The sequence below is a fragment of the Electrona antarctica genome, assembly GCF_951216825.1.
Source record: "Electrona antarctica genome assembly, chromosome: 4".
In the NCBI taxonomy this organism is placed as follows: Eukaryota; Metazoa; Chordata; class Actinopteri; order Myctophiformes; family Myctophidae; genus Electrona; species Electrona antarctica.
The window spans coordinates 44,578,699-44,587,972 of record NC_136809.1 but is presented as its reverse complement, the minus strand read 5'-3'; positions in this window follow the sequence as shown (position 1 = coordinate 44,587,972).

Genomic DNA, 9,274 nt, shown 5'->3' with positions numbered 1-9,274 from the left:
TCAGCCTGATCAGAGCACCATTGACTTCAATGTTAAAAAAAAACATGGAACATGGAACATTATGCATGGCCTGGCATATATAGGCTATATCAGTCGGATTGGCGGTGCGACGGAGGTGTGAGACACATGAAAACGTTCAATTCAAGTAGGCTAAGAGCACGAAAAACACTCAGGAAAAAAGAGTAACCACACATGACTTTGTGTTCATCCCAGACTCCACGGAGCTCTCACAGCACTGTGATGATGAGTGCTGCAGCCGGTACAGGATCTTGATCTTCACGCTGTGTCCTGCCACTGCCGTTCTCTTCTCCCTCCTCTCCTCCATGCTGGTGTACCACTTCCACAGGAACACAGGTAACCTATACATTTAGCACAATTATTTTTTTCTTTTAATATCATAATGTTACTTAACCCATTTAGACCTGAGGACGATTTGACAAGTGTCTTCTAAATCATAACAGTTTTCTGAAAAACCCATGTTTCTATATCAGTAGTTCTTTAACTATTTCATGTCAAGGACGCCCATCTGAAAATATGTTGTTCCAGGGACTCCCGCAGAAGCAAAGATTAGTTAGTGTCAACCCCTTTTGTATGTAACACTAGGTTTACTTGATTTTAATTCCATGCTTATATATTGTAGGAACACTGAACACTTCATCCTATCATGGACATGACCAGGCAGCTGTCAATCAGTCAAGTGATCTGGTAATTATTTCCCAAGCAACCAAATAAGGGTCCCATATTTGGTAATGACTTCAACTGATATCTCATCATTATGGACAAAAACATGTATAATCAGTGTACGTCCACATGTCTTAATGTATTGGTATCACTGTCTAATGGCTTCATACAGGTAGATCTGTTAAAGTAATATAAATGGAGAAATGTATAACTTCTCACATTCTTGAAAGCTACATTGTAAATAAGAATATCAGACCTAATATTATCTAAATATTACAAATTGAAAAACACAGTTGACACACATGAATTCAGAAACCTCACTTGATGAAATTACTTAATATTGGAGGTGCATTTGTGTTCATTCAACAGAATGATGTGCATATCTGAGATGACTTATCCCATAGCCTGGAGGAATGATTGCTCTGTGATTATCAAAAATAAAACACGTGCACACGCACGCACGCACACACACACACACACACACACAGTGTGTGCGTGCGTGCGTGTGTGTGTGTCGCACGCACGCACGCACGCACGCACGCACACACGCACACACGCACACACGCACACACACACACACACACACACACACACACACACACACACACACACACACACACACACACACACACACTCACACACACACAGGTGAAGTCCAGCTCGTCAGTCAGTGTGCTTCAGTAACTCTGGTACGACCCCTGAATGCTGTCCTTAAAAAACACTGAACCAATAACTGTTCCGAGGACATTGTTCCTGGCTAGCTTCCCCATGCTGACAGTTAGGATGGAGAGGACAAATTGTGTGCGTGTGCAAATGTATTCCCTCCTCTACATTTGTCAGACCACAGATCCAGACTCCACCTATCATAATCTCCAACCAGCCACTATGGATGACGTCATGACCCACACATCTAGAGTACAGCCTCATAAGTATGACCTCATGATCACCATTTTATTGATTGTTGTGTTGGTTAAATTATGCCTCTCTTTCTGCACCTACTGTCCTACTGCTTGTGCTCTCATCTCCTTCTAGGAAGAGACAGCAGCGTGGAGGTGCACACACCACAGGTCCAGACTCCACCTATCAGAGTCTACAACTAGCCACTATGGGTCAGGATACATATGATGTCCTGGCACAATCTGCAGTACAACCTCATACGTATGAACTCATAATTACCTCTTCATTGATTGGTTCTAATTGGCTCCTACTGTTACTCACTACATGCTCTCGTCTCCTTTCAGGAAGAGACAGCAGCGTGGAGGTCGTTAGTGGGAGGAGCTTCACCTGGTTGGCTACTCTGGAGAGACTTATTAGTCTGTTTCTGTCTCTGCCCCCCAGGTGTGCTCCTGGCTTTGTTTGATTTACCCTTAACCCTGCAAGACCCGGATATATTTCTAGTTGCAAAAAAGAGATTTCAACCGTACTACTACTTTGTACTCCTAGTACTTTGTAAAGGAAAATATGTTTAAAAAATAATAATAAATTAATAATTTACATTTGGGGGATATCTTTCACAATAATAAATGTACATGTTCTAGACATTCTAATGATCACAAAAAATATATATTACAGGCATTTTACTTACTTTTTTCAGGGTTAAAGGTTAAAGGTTAAAAATTGTCCAGAGATTTTGAAGATGTGTGAATTTCTGCCTTTGTGGGGCGTATTTATATGCAAATATCATGACCAATTGCATTGTAAGACTAAACAATGAACATCAATGATGTTTAGGTGAAAAAATAACTGCATGGTCTTTATTTTCCATTCACATACACTCCCTGGATACTAGGTTTCAGGGTAGTCTTTATTGTAGTCTTTATTGTACAGGCAGGTACAATTAAAGGCAGGTCTTTTGTACAGGCAGGTATCCTACGTAAGAGATAGATTCCTTCCGTTCAGATGTTGTAGCTACATTGGTGACCTCGGTACCCAGGCTTTTATTTTTGTTCGCATTCGGCTCAAAGCTACTATAGCCTATAATCACTGATTTATGTTGTTTTTGTTAAATTGTCTTTACTTTACTTTGTAAATAGTTTGATTCAATAAACCGTTTTAACTGACAAGCTGTTTATTGTCTGAAGTTCATCACAGTTGTTTGGTTGGACTGGCACGCACGCGCACACATGCACACGCGCACACACACACACACACACACACACACACACACAAATTACGTTTGATAGGAACAATATTGTATTTACACCAATGCCAACCTAATGTATACCCCCTGGGGTTCTCAAACATTTTCATGTAAAGGACTCCTAAACATATTAAGCTGTGGACCTCCATAAGAGAAGGTCTTAGTTGTTACATTACGTAGATTACTACAGAACTTTATTGTCCCCGGTGAGTAGAGTGAAATGAATTGGATTACCTTCTAGCTGATGATTGTTACTGTAGGTTGGAGATCTTCTCTGTTTTTCGGGTGTCACTACCTGTTTCCTGTGTTTCGGTCCGGAAGGAAACATGGTGCACCGACAAAGTAGACAAAATTCTTAAGGTGTGCCGGTCAACCACGTCCCCCTACAGCACTCTAGCTTTGTGTCATCACTAGGGATGGAGCTCGAAACCCGATACCCGAAAGAACCCAATATCAATAAGCTTTGGGCTTATCAAGTCTGTTATCGAGCATAGCGGCCCATGGCGTCATGTTTAAACAATCAAGACAAGAGGCGATCAATAATATAAATCTAAAACGTGGTTTACCTTAAAAAACGTTTTGTCCCAACAACGCGACCCTTTGGTGTGGTTTGGGCTTAAAGGTGTATTTATACCTGCAAACAAGCGCTGCCAGGGGAAACAAAATTACGCTTTTAAAGTGACGGTACACACATTCATCAGTTTCTTCAATATCTTATCTTATATCTACTGTATCTTCTATCTATAAATGCATCAAGTCTCTGTCTGTGTGTCTGTGTGTAATCCACGTAACTCGAGAACTCATATTCGACACACGTGCCCGGTGTCAAGTCAGTCGGACCCACGGTTGTCCAGAACCGCCTCTGGATCGAACCCCGACCTCCCAGTTTCAGGGCAGACACTCTAACCACAAGGCCACTGTCTGGTACCAGATTGGATTACCATTGGCTTTCAAAGTTTGCAGGATTGGCCCGTTTTTAACAAAAAGCCTCAAATCATGAACACAGCTTGCAATTTACGTGAAATCTTCCACGCACATTCCTACTAGGCTGAGGAATATATCCCAGTCTTTTCACATTGGCCTGTTATAGCACCACCAACAGGTGGATTTTTGCAAAACACATTTTTGGAACAAAATGCCTCAAATCATCCAATTGCCATCAAAGGCATGAGAAGAAATGGCACCCTTTTCACATTGGCCTATTATAGCGCCACCAGGAGGCCACAATCTGACCTGGCCTGGTGGAGACCTCTGCCCCGAGGGGCTCTTTTTCTAGTTTAATATTATTTCCACTTCCATTAAAGATAATTAGAAGACAATTGTACCGCAACTTGATGTACAGTATACAACCCACCATTCAGCTGAAGGTGGGCCTCGTTACATCTTACGCAGTTCCTTATTACTCTATGTAGAGATTATTTCTTATCATTGGTGTAATTGTGTTTCTGTCAAACAATAAACATTTATAAATGCATGTTATGTGTTATTAATAAGACTTTAATGTAGGAATTATTGTGTATAATTTGAATATAATTTGGGAAAGGTTTCAGCCTGATCAGAGCACCATTGACTTCAATGTTAAAAGAAAACATGGAACATTATGCATGGCCTGGCATATACAGGCTATATCAGTCGGATTGGCGGTGCGACGGAGGTGACTGAACATATAATATTGGCCAATATGTCAAATATGGAAATATAACTTATAATGGTATTTAATGGATAGGCGTGTGTTACAATTGACACACTTTTGCAAATTGTTCTTTGGCGTTGCTACAGACCAGAATGAACGTGCATTCCGTCTAAACACGATGCAAACTAATGAAGAACATAAGCATGAAGACATCCATGTGGATTTTTATTCACCAACATCAAAGAAAATAATTGTAGCCCACATATACTTGAAGGTAAACACTTCAAACTTCCTGGGCACGTAGAGTACGTTGCTGTACACATACTGACGACCAATCAAGAGATAACGTGCATGTTACAACCATGACGCGTTACAACCGTGGCGGCTCTCCCCCTATAAAGTTTAAATGGGGTTTCTAGGTGTAAGTATGTATAGGACTACTAGTAGTATGCAAAGTTTGTGCTATTGCCATTGAGAATGCATTGGGTGTTTCAGAAACTACAAAACATTTCCAAAGTAAAAAGTTCCAGCATGCGTGTCCAGACTGTGTGAACGGAGTTTCAAGATGAAAGTGTTTTTTTTACACCAAAATCTGCCATTGACCCCCATTATACATTTCTCAAATTTTAAAGCAGATGAAAATCATGAAAAGGCGTCAAGCGACATACCACAGTTCATGGTTTTTGACGACATACTATCAGTGTTGGGTCAGCTACTTCGAAAGCGTAGCTTGTAGGACTACAGCTACAACACGTAGCTCACCATGGCAGTAGCTTGATCAAGCTACATTTCTGCTTCTGGAGAAATGTAGCTTGAAAAGTTACAGCTACATAGGAATAGTAGCTGAGCTACACACGGTAAAGGTCTCCACACACCGGGCGCGAATCGGATCCGAATTCGAATTTTTTGCGGCGTTTCTCCATCGGTTTTCCGAAAAACGCGGCCGGTGTGCAACCACCTTAACTCTGTCATTTATCGACCGTTTCAGACGTGAGGTGGCTCGCCGGAACCGAGCCGGCACCATGGCCACGTTCCTGTGGGTCTGGAACTTCTGGTAGTAGTAGTAGTAGTAGTAGTAGTAGTAGTAGTATTAGTATTAGAGGTATAAAGTACAGAAAGTAAGTTTGGGTAAGACCGACGTTATGTATCTTTCGGGGGCCTTTCACTGCTTCTTCTCTGCCGGCATTCCATTCTATTTCTCTCCAAAATTGAATTTTGCCTCTACCGTTAGAGCAGCCAAGAACCAGTCTGTCGGTTTGTCTTTGCGTGTGTGTGTGTGTGTGTGTGTGTGTGTGTGTGTGTGTGTGTGTGTGTGTGTGTGTGTGTGTGTGTGTGTGTGTGTGTGTGTGTGTGTGTGCGTGTGCGTGTGCGTGTGTGTGTGGACAGGCAAACAACACCAGAGAGGAAACACAGTGACACGTGATAACTGGATGTAGGCCTGCATTGTCACAGTGTCGACCGTTCCGAGGTCGCCGCAAGGTATTCCTAAACATAACCTCAGAAAAACTATCTATGCCTAAACCTAACCTTATTAATAAACTTAACCTCAGTAAAACTATGCCTAACACTAAACCTATAGACTTAACCTCAGTAAAACTATGCCTACCCTGAACTTATTCCTAACCTTATCCTCAGTAAAAACAAATAGTACAAGAATAGGGCATAACAGTGGCAGCCATTTTGTGGTGCCGCAGATAGAAAATCCATTAATTTGTCCCATAAATATCGGAAAGATATTTATAGAAATTATTTTAAGCCTGGAACCAAGCCACCCAGGGTCCTGGTGAATCATGACCATAACACAAATTTGATTGTGTGTAAAACAATACAAACAATCTAAATAGGAAATTGATCCCTCAAGTACTTCAATGTTCCCCAAAAATCTGTTATATACAGGCCATCAAAGATTCTGATCAACCTGAACTATAGCTACAAAGCTACTAACCATAAAACTGCAAAAGGAGGAAAGTATAGTTGAATGGTTTATAGTGTAGGCCTACACATGCAAAAATAATGTTTAGGTCTCCTTATTTTACTTGGCTTTAGTCTACCGTCGTAAAAACAATTCTGTTGTATATCTACCACACTCTAAACATCAAATCAAATATGTGCTCATATTATCTAAGACCAAAGGCTTTGAACGGTCCACAAATACAAATTCTGTTACAATCTACAATGGAATATATATAGTTCTGAGGGGTGGAAAGTTTTGCTTTCTTTGATTGTAAATGTTAAAACATTTACCACAACAAGGTTCCAACGCTTCATACAGCTCAGGTGTCACAGAAAACATTCCACTGACTCAACTAGCCAATGACAGTGATTATCGTTGCTTCATGCTCATCATTTTGACATTCAGTATAAAAGAGCTTTGTCACTGCCAACTTCATGACACGATCTGACATAGGAAAGATGCATCTGCTTTTAGCTGCTGTACTAGGTAAACTTTACTGCTTGAGGAAATAATTATAATTTAATTCTTAGGTTGCTCTTTGATAATCCAATAATGAATTTTGTTGTTTTCTTTTATTGTGCAGTTGAAGTGATTACACTATAACATGGTTCACTTTCTTTTCTTTTTCTATTACTTTTTGGTTTCCAGGTGCTCTTTACGTCTGTCAGGATGGGGTCTTTGGATTAGAAGTGCAGATGACAGTCAGACAAGGAAACAACATCACAATCCACTGTGACTGCAAACAATTCCCAACAAAAGGAGTTTACATTATGTGGTTCAGAAACTGCACTCATAAAAATCAACCCACTCTTGAAATTAATCTACGGAAATCATATATTCATGAAGATCTCTCTTCCTCTTTGAATTTCAAGTGGAACCAATCTACTGAATCCTATGATCTGCTGATAGCGAATGTAACTGATTCTGACCTGGGTCTCTACTACTGTGGAACTGAACATAAAGATGTAATCAAGGATGAAGGAGGTAATATTAGAGCTGAAACATCCTATACATATAGTAACCTCACCACAAGGATTTCATTCAGTAAGTATTTTTAATACATTGTCTATTTCTTCCATCATTTACAGTGTATTTGTATACTGTACATCAATTTGCGGTACAATTGTATTCTAATTATCTTTAATGGAAGTGGAAATAATATTAAATAAAGGCATAATAATGAACACTTTTTTTGATATTCCCAGAGTTGGAATGATGTAGTACATCATGTCTCTGTCGTCTTGACCATCTTATTGAATCTTATTCTATGCTGCATTTGAGTAATGTTTCTCACCTAGTTTTAGATCTGCAAATTCATAGTAAATTCATACAATAACACTTGTTTGGCGTTATATCACAATTGGTCAAACGTATAGGAATAAACCTTTTCATGTCGTAAATTGAACTCATATGAAGGCTAAACAGCAGCTTTTAACATGTCAGTTTCAAATTTACATATGCTGCAATTTGAACAATGTACAGTGTAAGGTCTAGATCTGCTTTTAACAATACTTATACAAAAAATTTAATATTCCAAATTTCCATCCCAATTATAATTGTTAAAAACGGTTTCGTTCCCATTCTGCCATGCAGCATAATAATAAAAACAATAATAATAATAATAATAATAATAAACTTTATTTATATAGCACCTTTCATGTCATAGAATGCAGAGCAAAAAAGGATAAACGTAAAATAACATTATACAACAGGTCGTTTTGAGGAAGCAATCTGATTGGTTGAAGTAGCCATCTAGCCGTGCTTAAACGAGCACGATGGAACACTTAATCAAAACATAAAAATCAGCTGTGCTGATCTCCCAGAGTGGAGCCGACCGGGTTGCTAGGCTAGAGAGTTTCTTGGAACATTTTTGGACTACTCTAGTGGCTACATCTGTCATTAAAAAATATGATTTTCTAAGTATAATCGCAATATTACACTCGAGGGTTGAGCTTTATTCATTAATGGCACTTCTGCACTGCTTACGGAACTCGTTCCTGCAGCAACGAGGAACGAGCAGTGCCCTTAATGAGGGTAACGCACACCCTTTTGTAATTTTTAATTAATACTCAGGAACATTAAAAACAATACCAAAGAGCATAAAAATGGCAGCATAGGCAGAATTAAAGTTCGGTGTTACTTGTACCTGTTACCTACAGGAAAAGGCTAACCATTGTGTGACAATAATGTTTCAGCCTAGTTTACAGTAAACAAGGTGTACTTTTATTTCTAGAAATAATGTAATAACACAGTTATACCCAAGTTACATACAATAATTCCTACATTATAGTGTAATAAGGAATCACATAAAAATATAACAGGGCGCAATTAGAAATAAAGTGTTCATTATTATGCCTTTATTTATTATTATTTCCACTTCCATTAAAGATAATTAGAATACAATTGTACCGCAAATTGATGTACAGTATACAACCCACCATTCAGCTGAAGGTGGGCCTCGTTACATCTTACGCAGTTCCTTATTACTCTATGTAGAGATTATTTCTTATCATTGGTGTAATTGTGTTTCTGTCAAATAATAAACATATTATTTCTAATTGCATGTTATGTTTTATTAATAAGACTTTAATGTAGGAATTATTGTGTATAATTTGAATATAATGTGGGAAAGGTTTCAGCCTGATCAGAGCACCATTGACTTCAATGTTAAAAGAAAACATGGAACATGGAACATTATGCATGGCCTGGCATATATAGGCTATATCAGTCGGATTGGCGGTGCGACGGAGGTGTGAGACACATGAAAACGTTCAATTAAAGTATAGGCTAATAGCACGAAAAACACTCAGGAAAAAAGAGTAACCACACATGACTTTGTGTTCGTCCCAGACTCCACGGAGCTCTC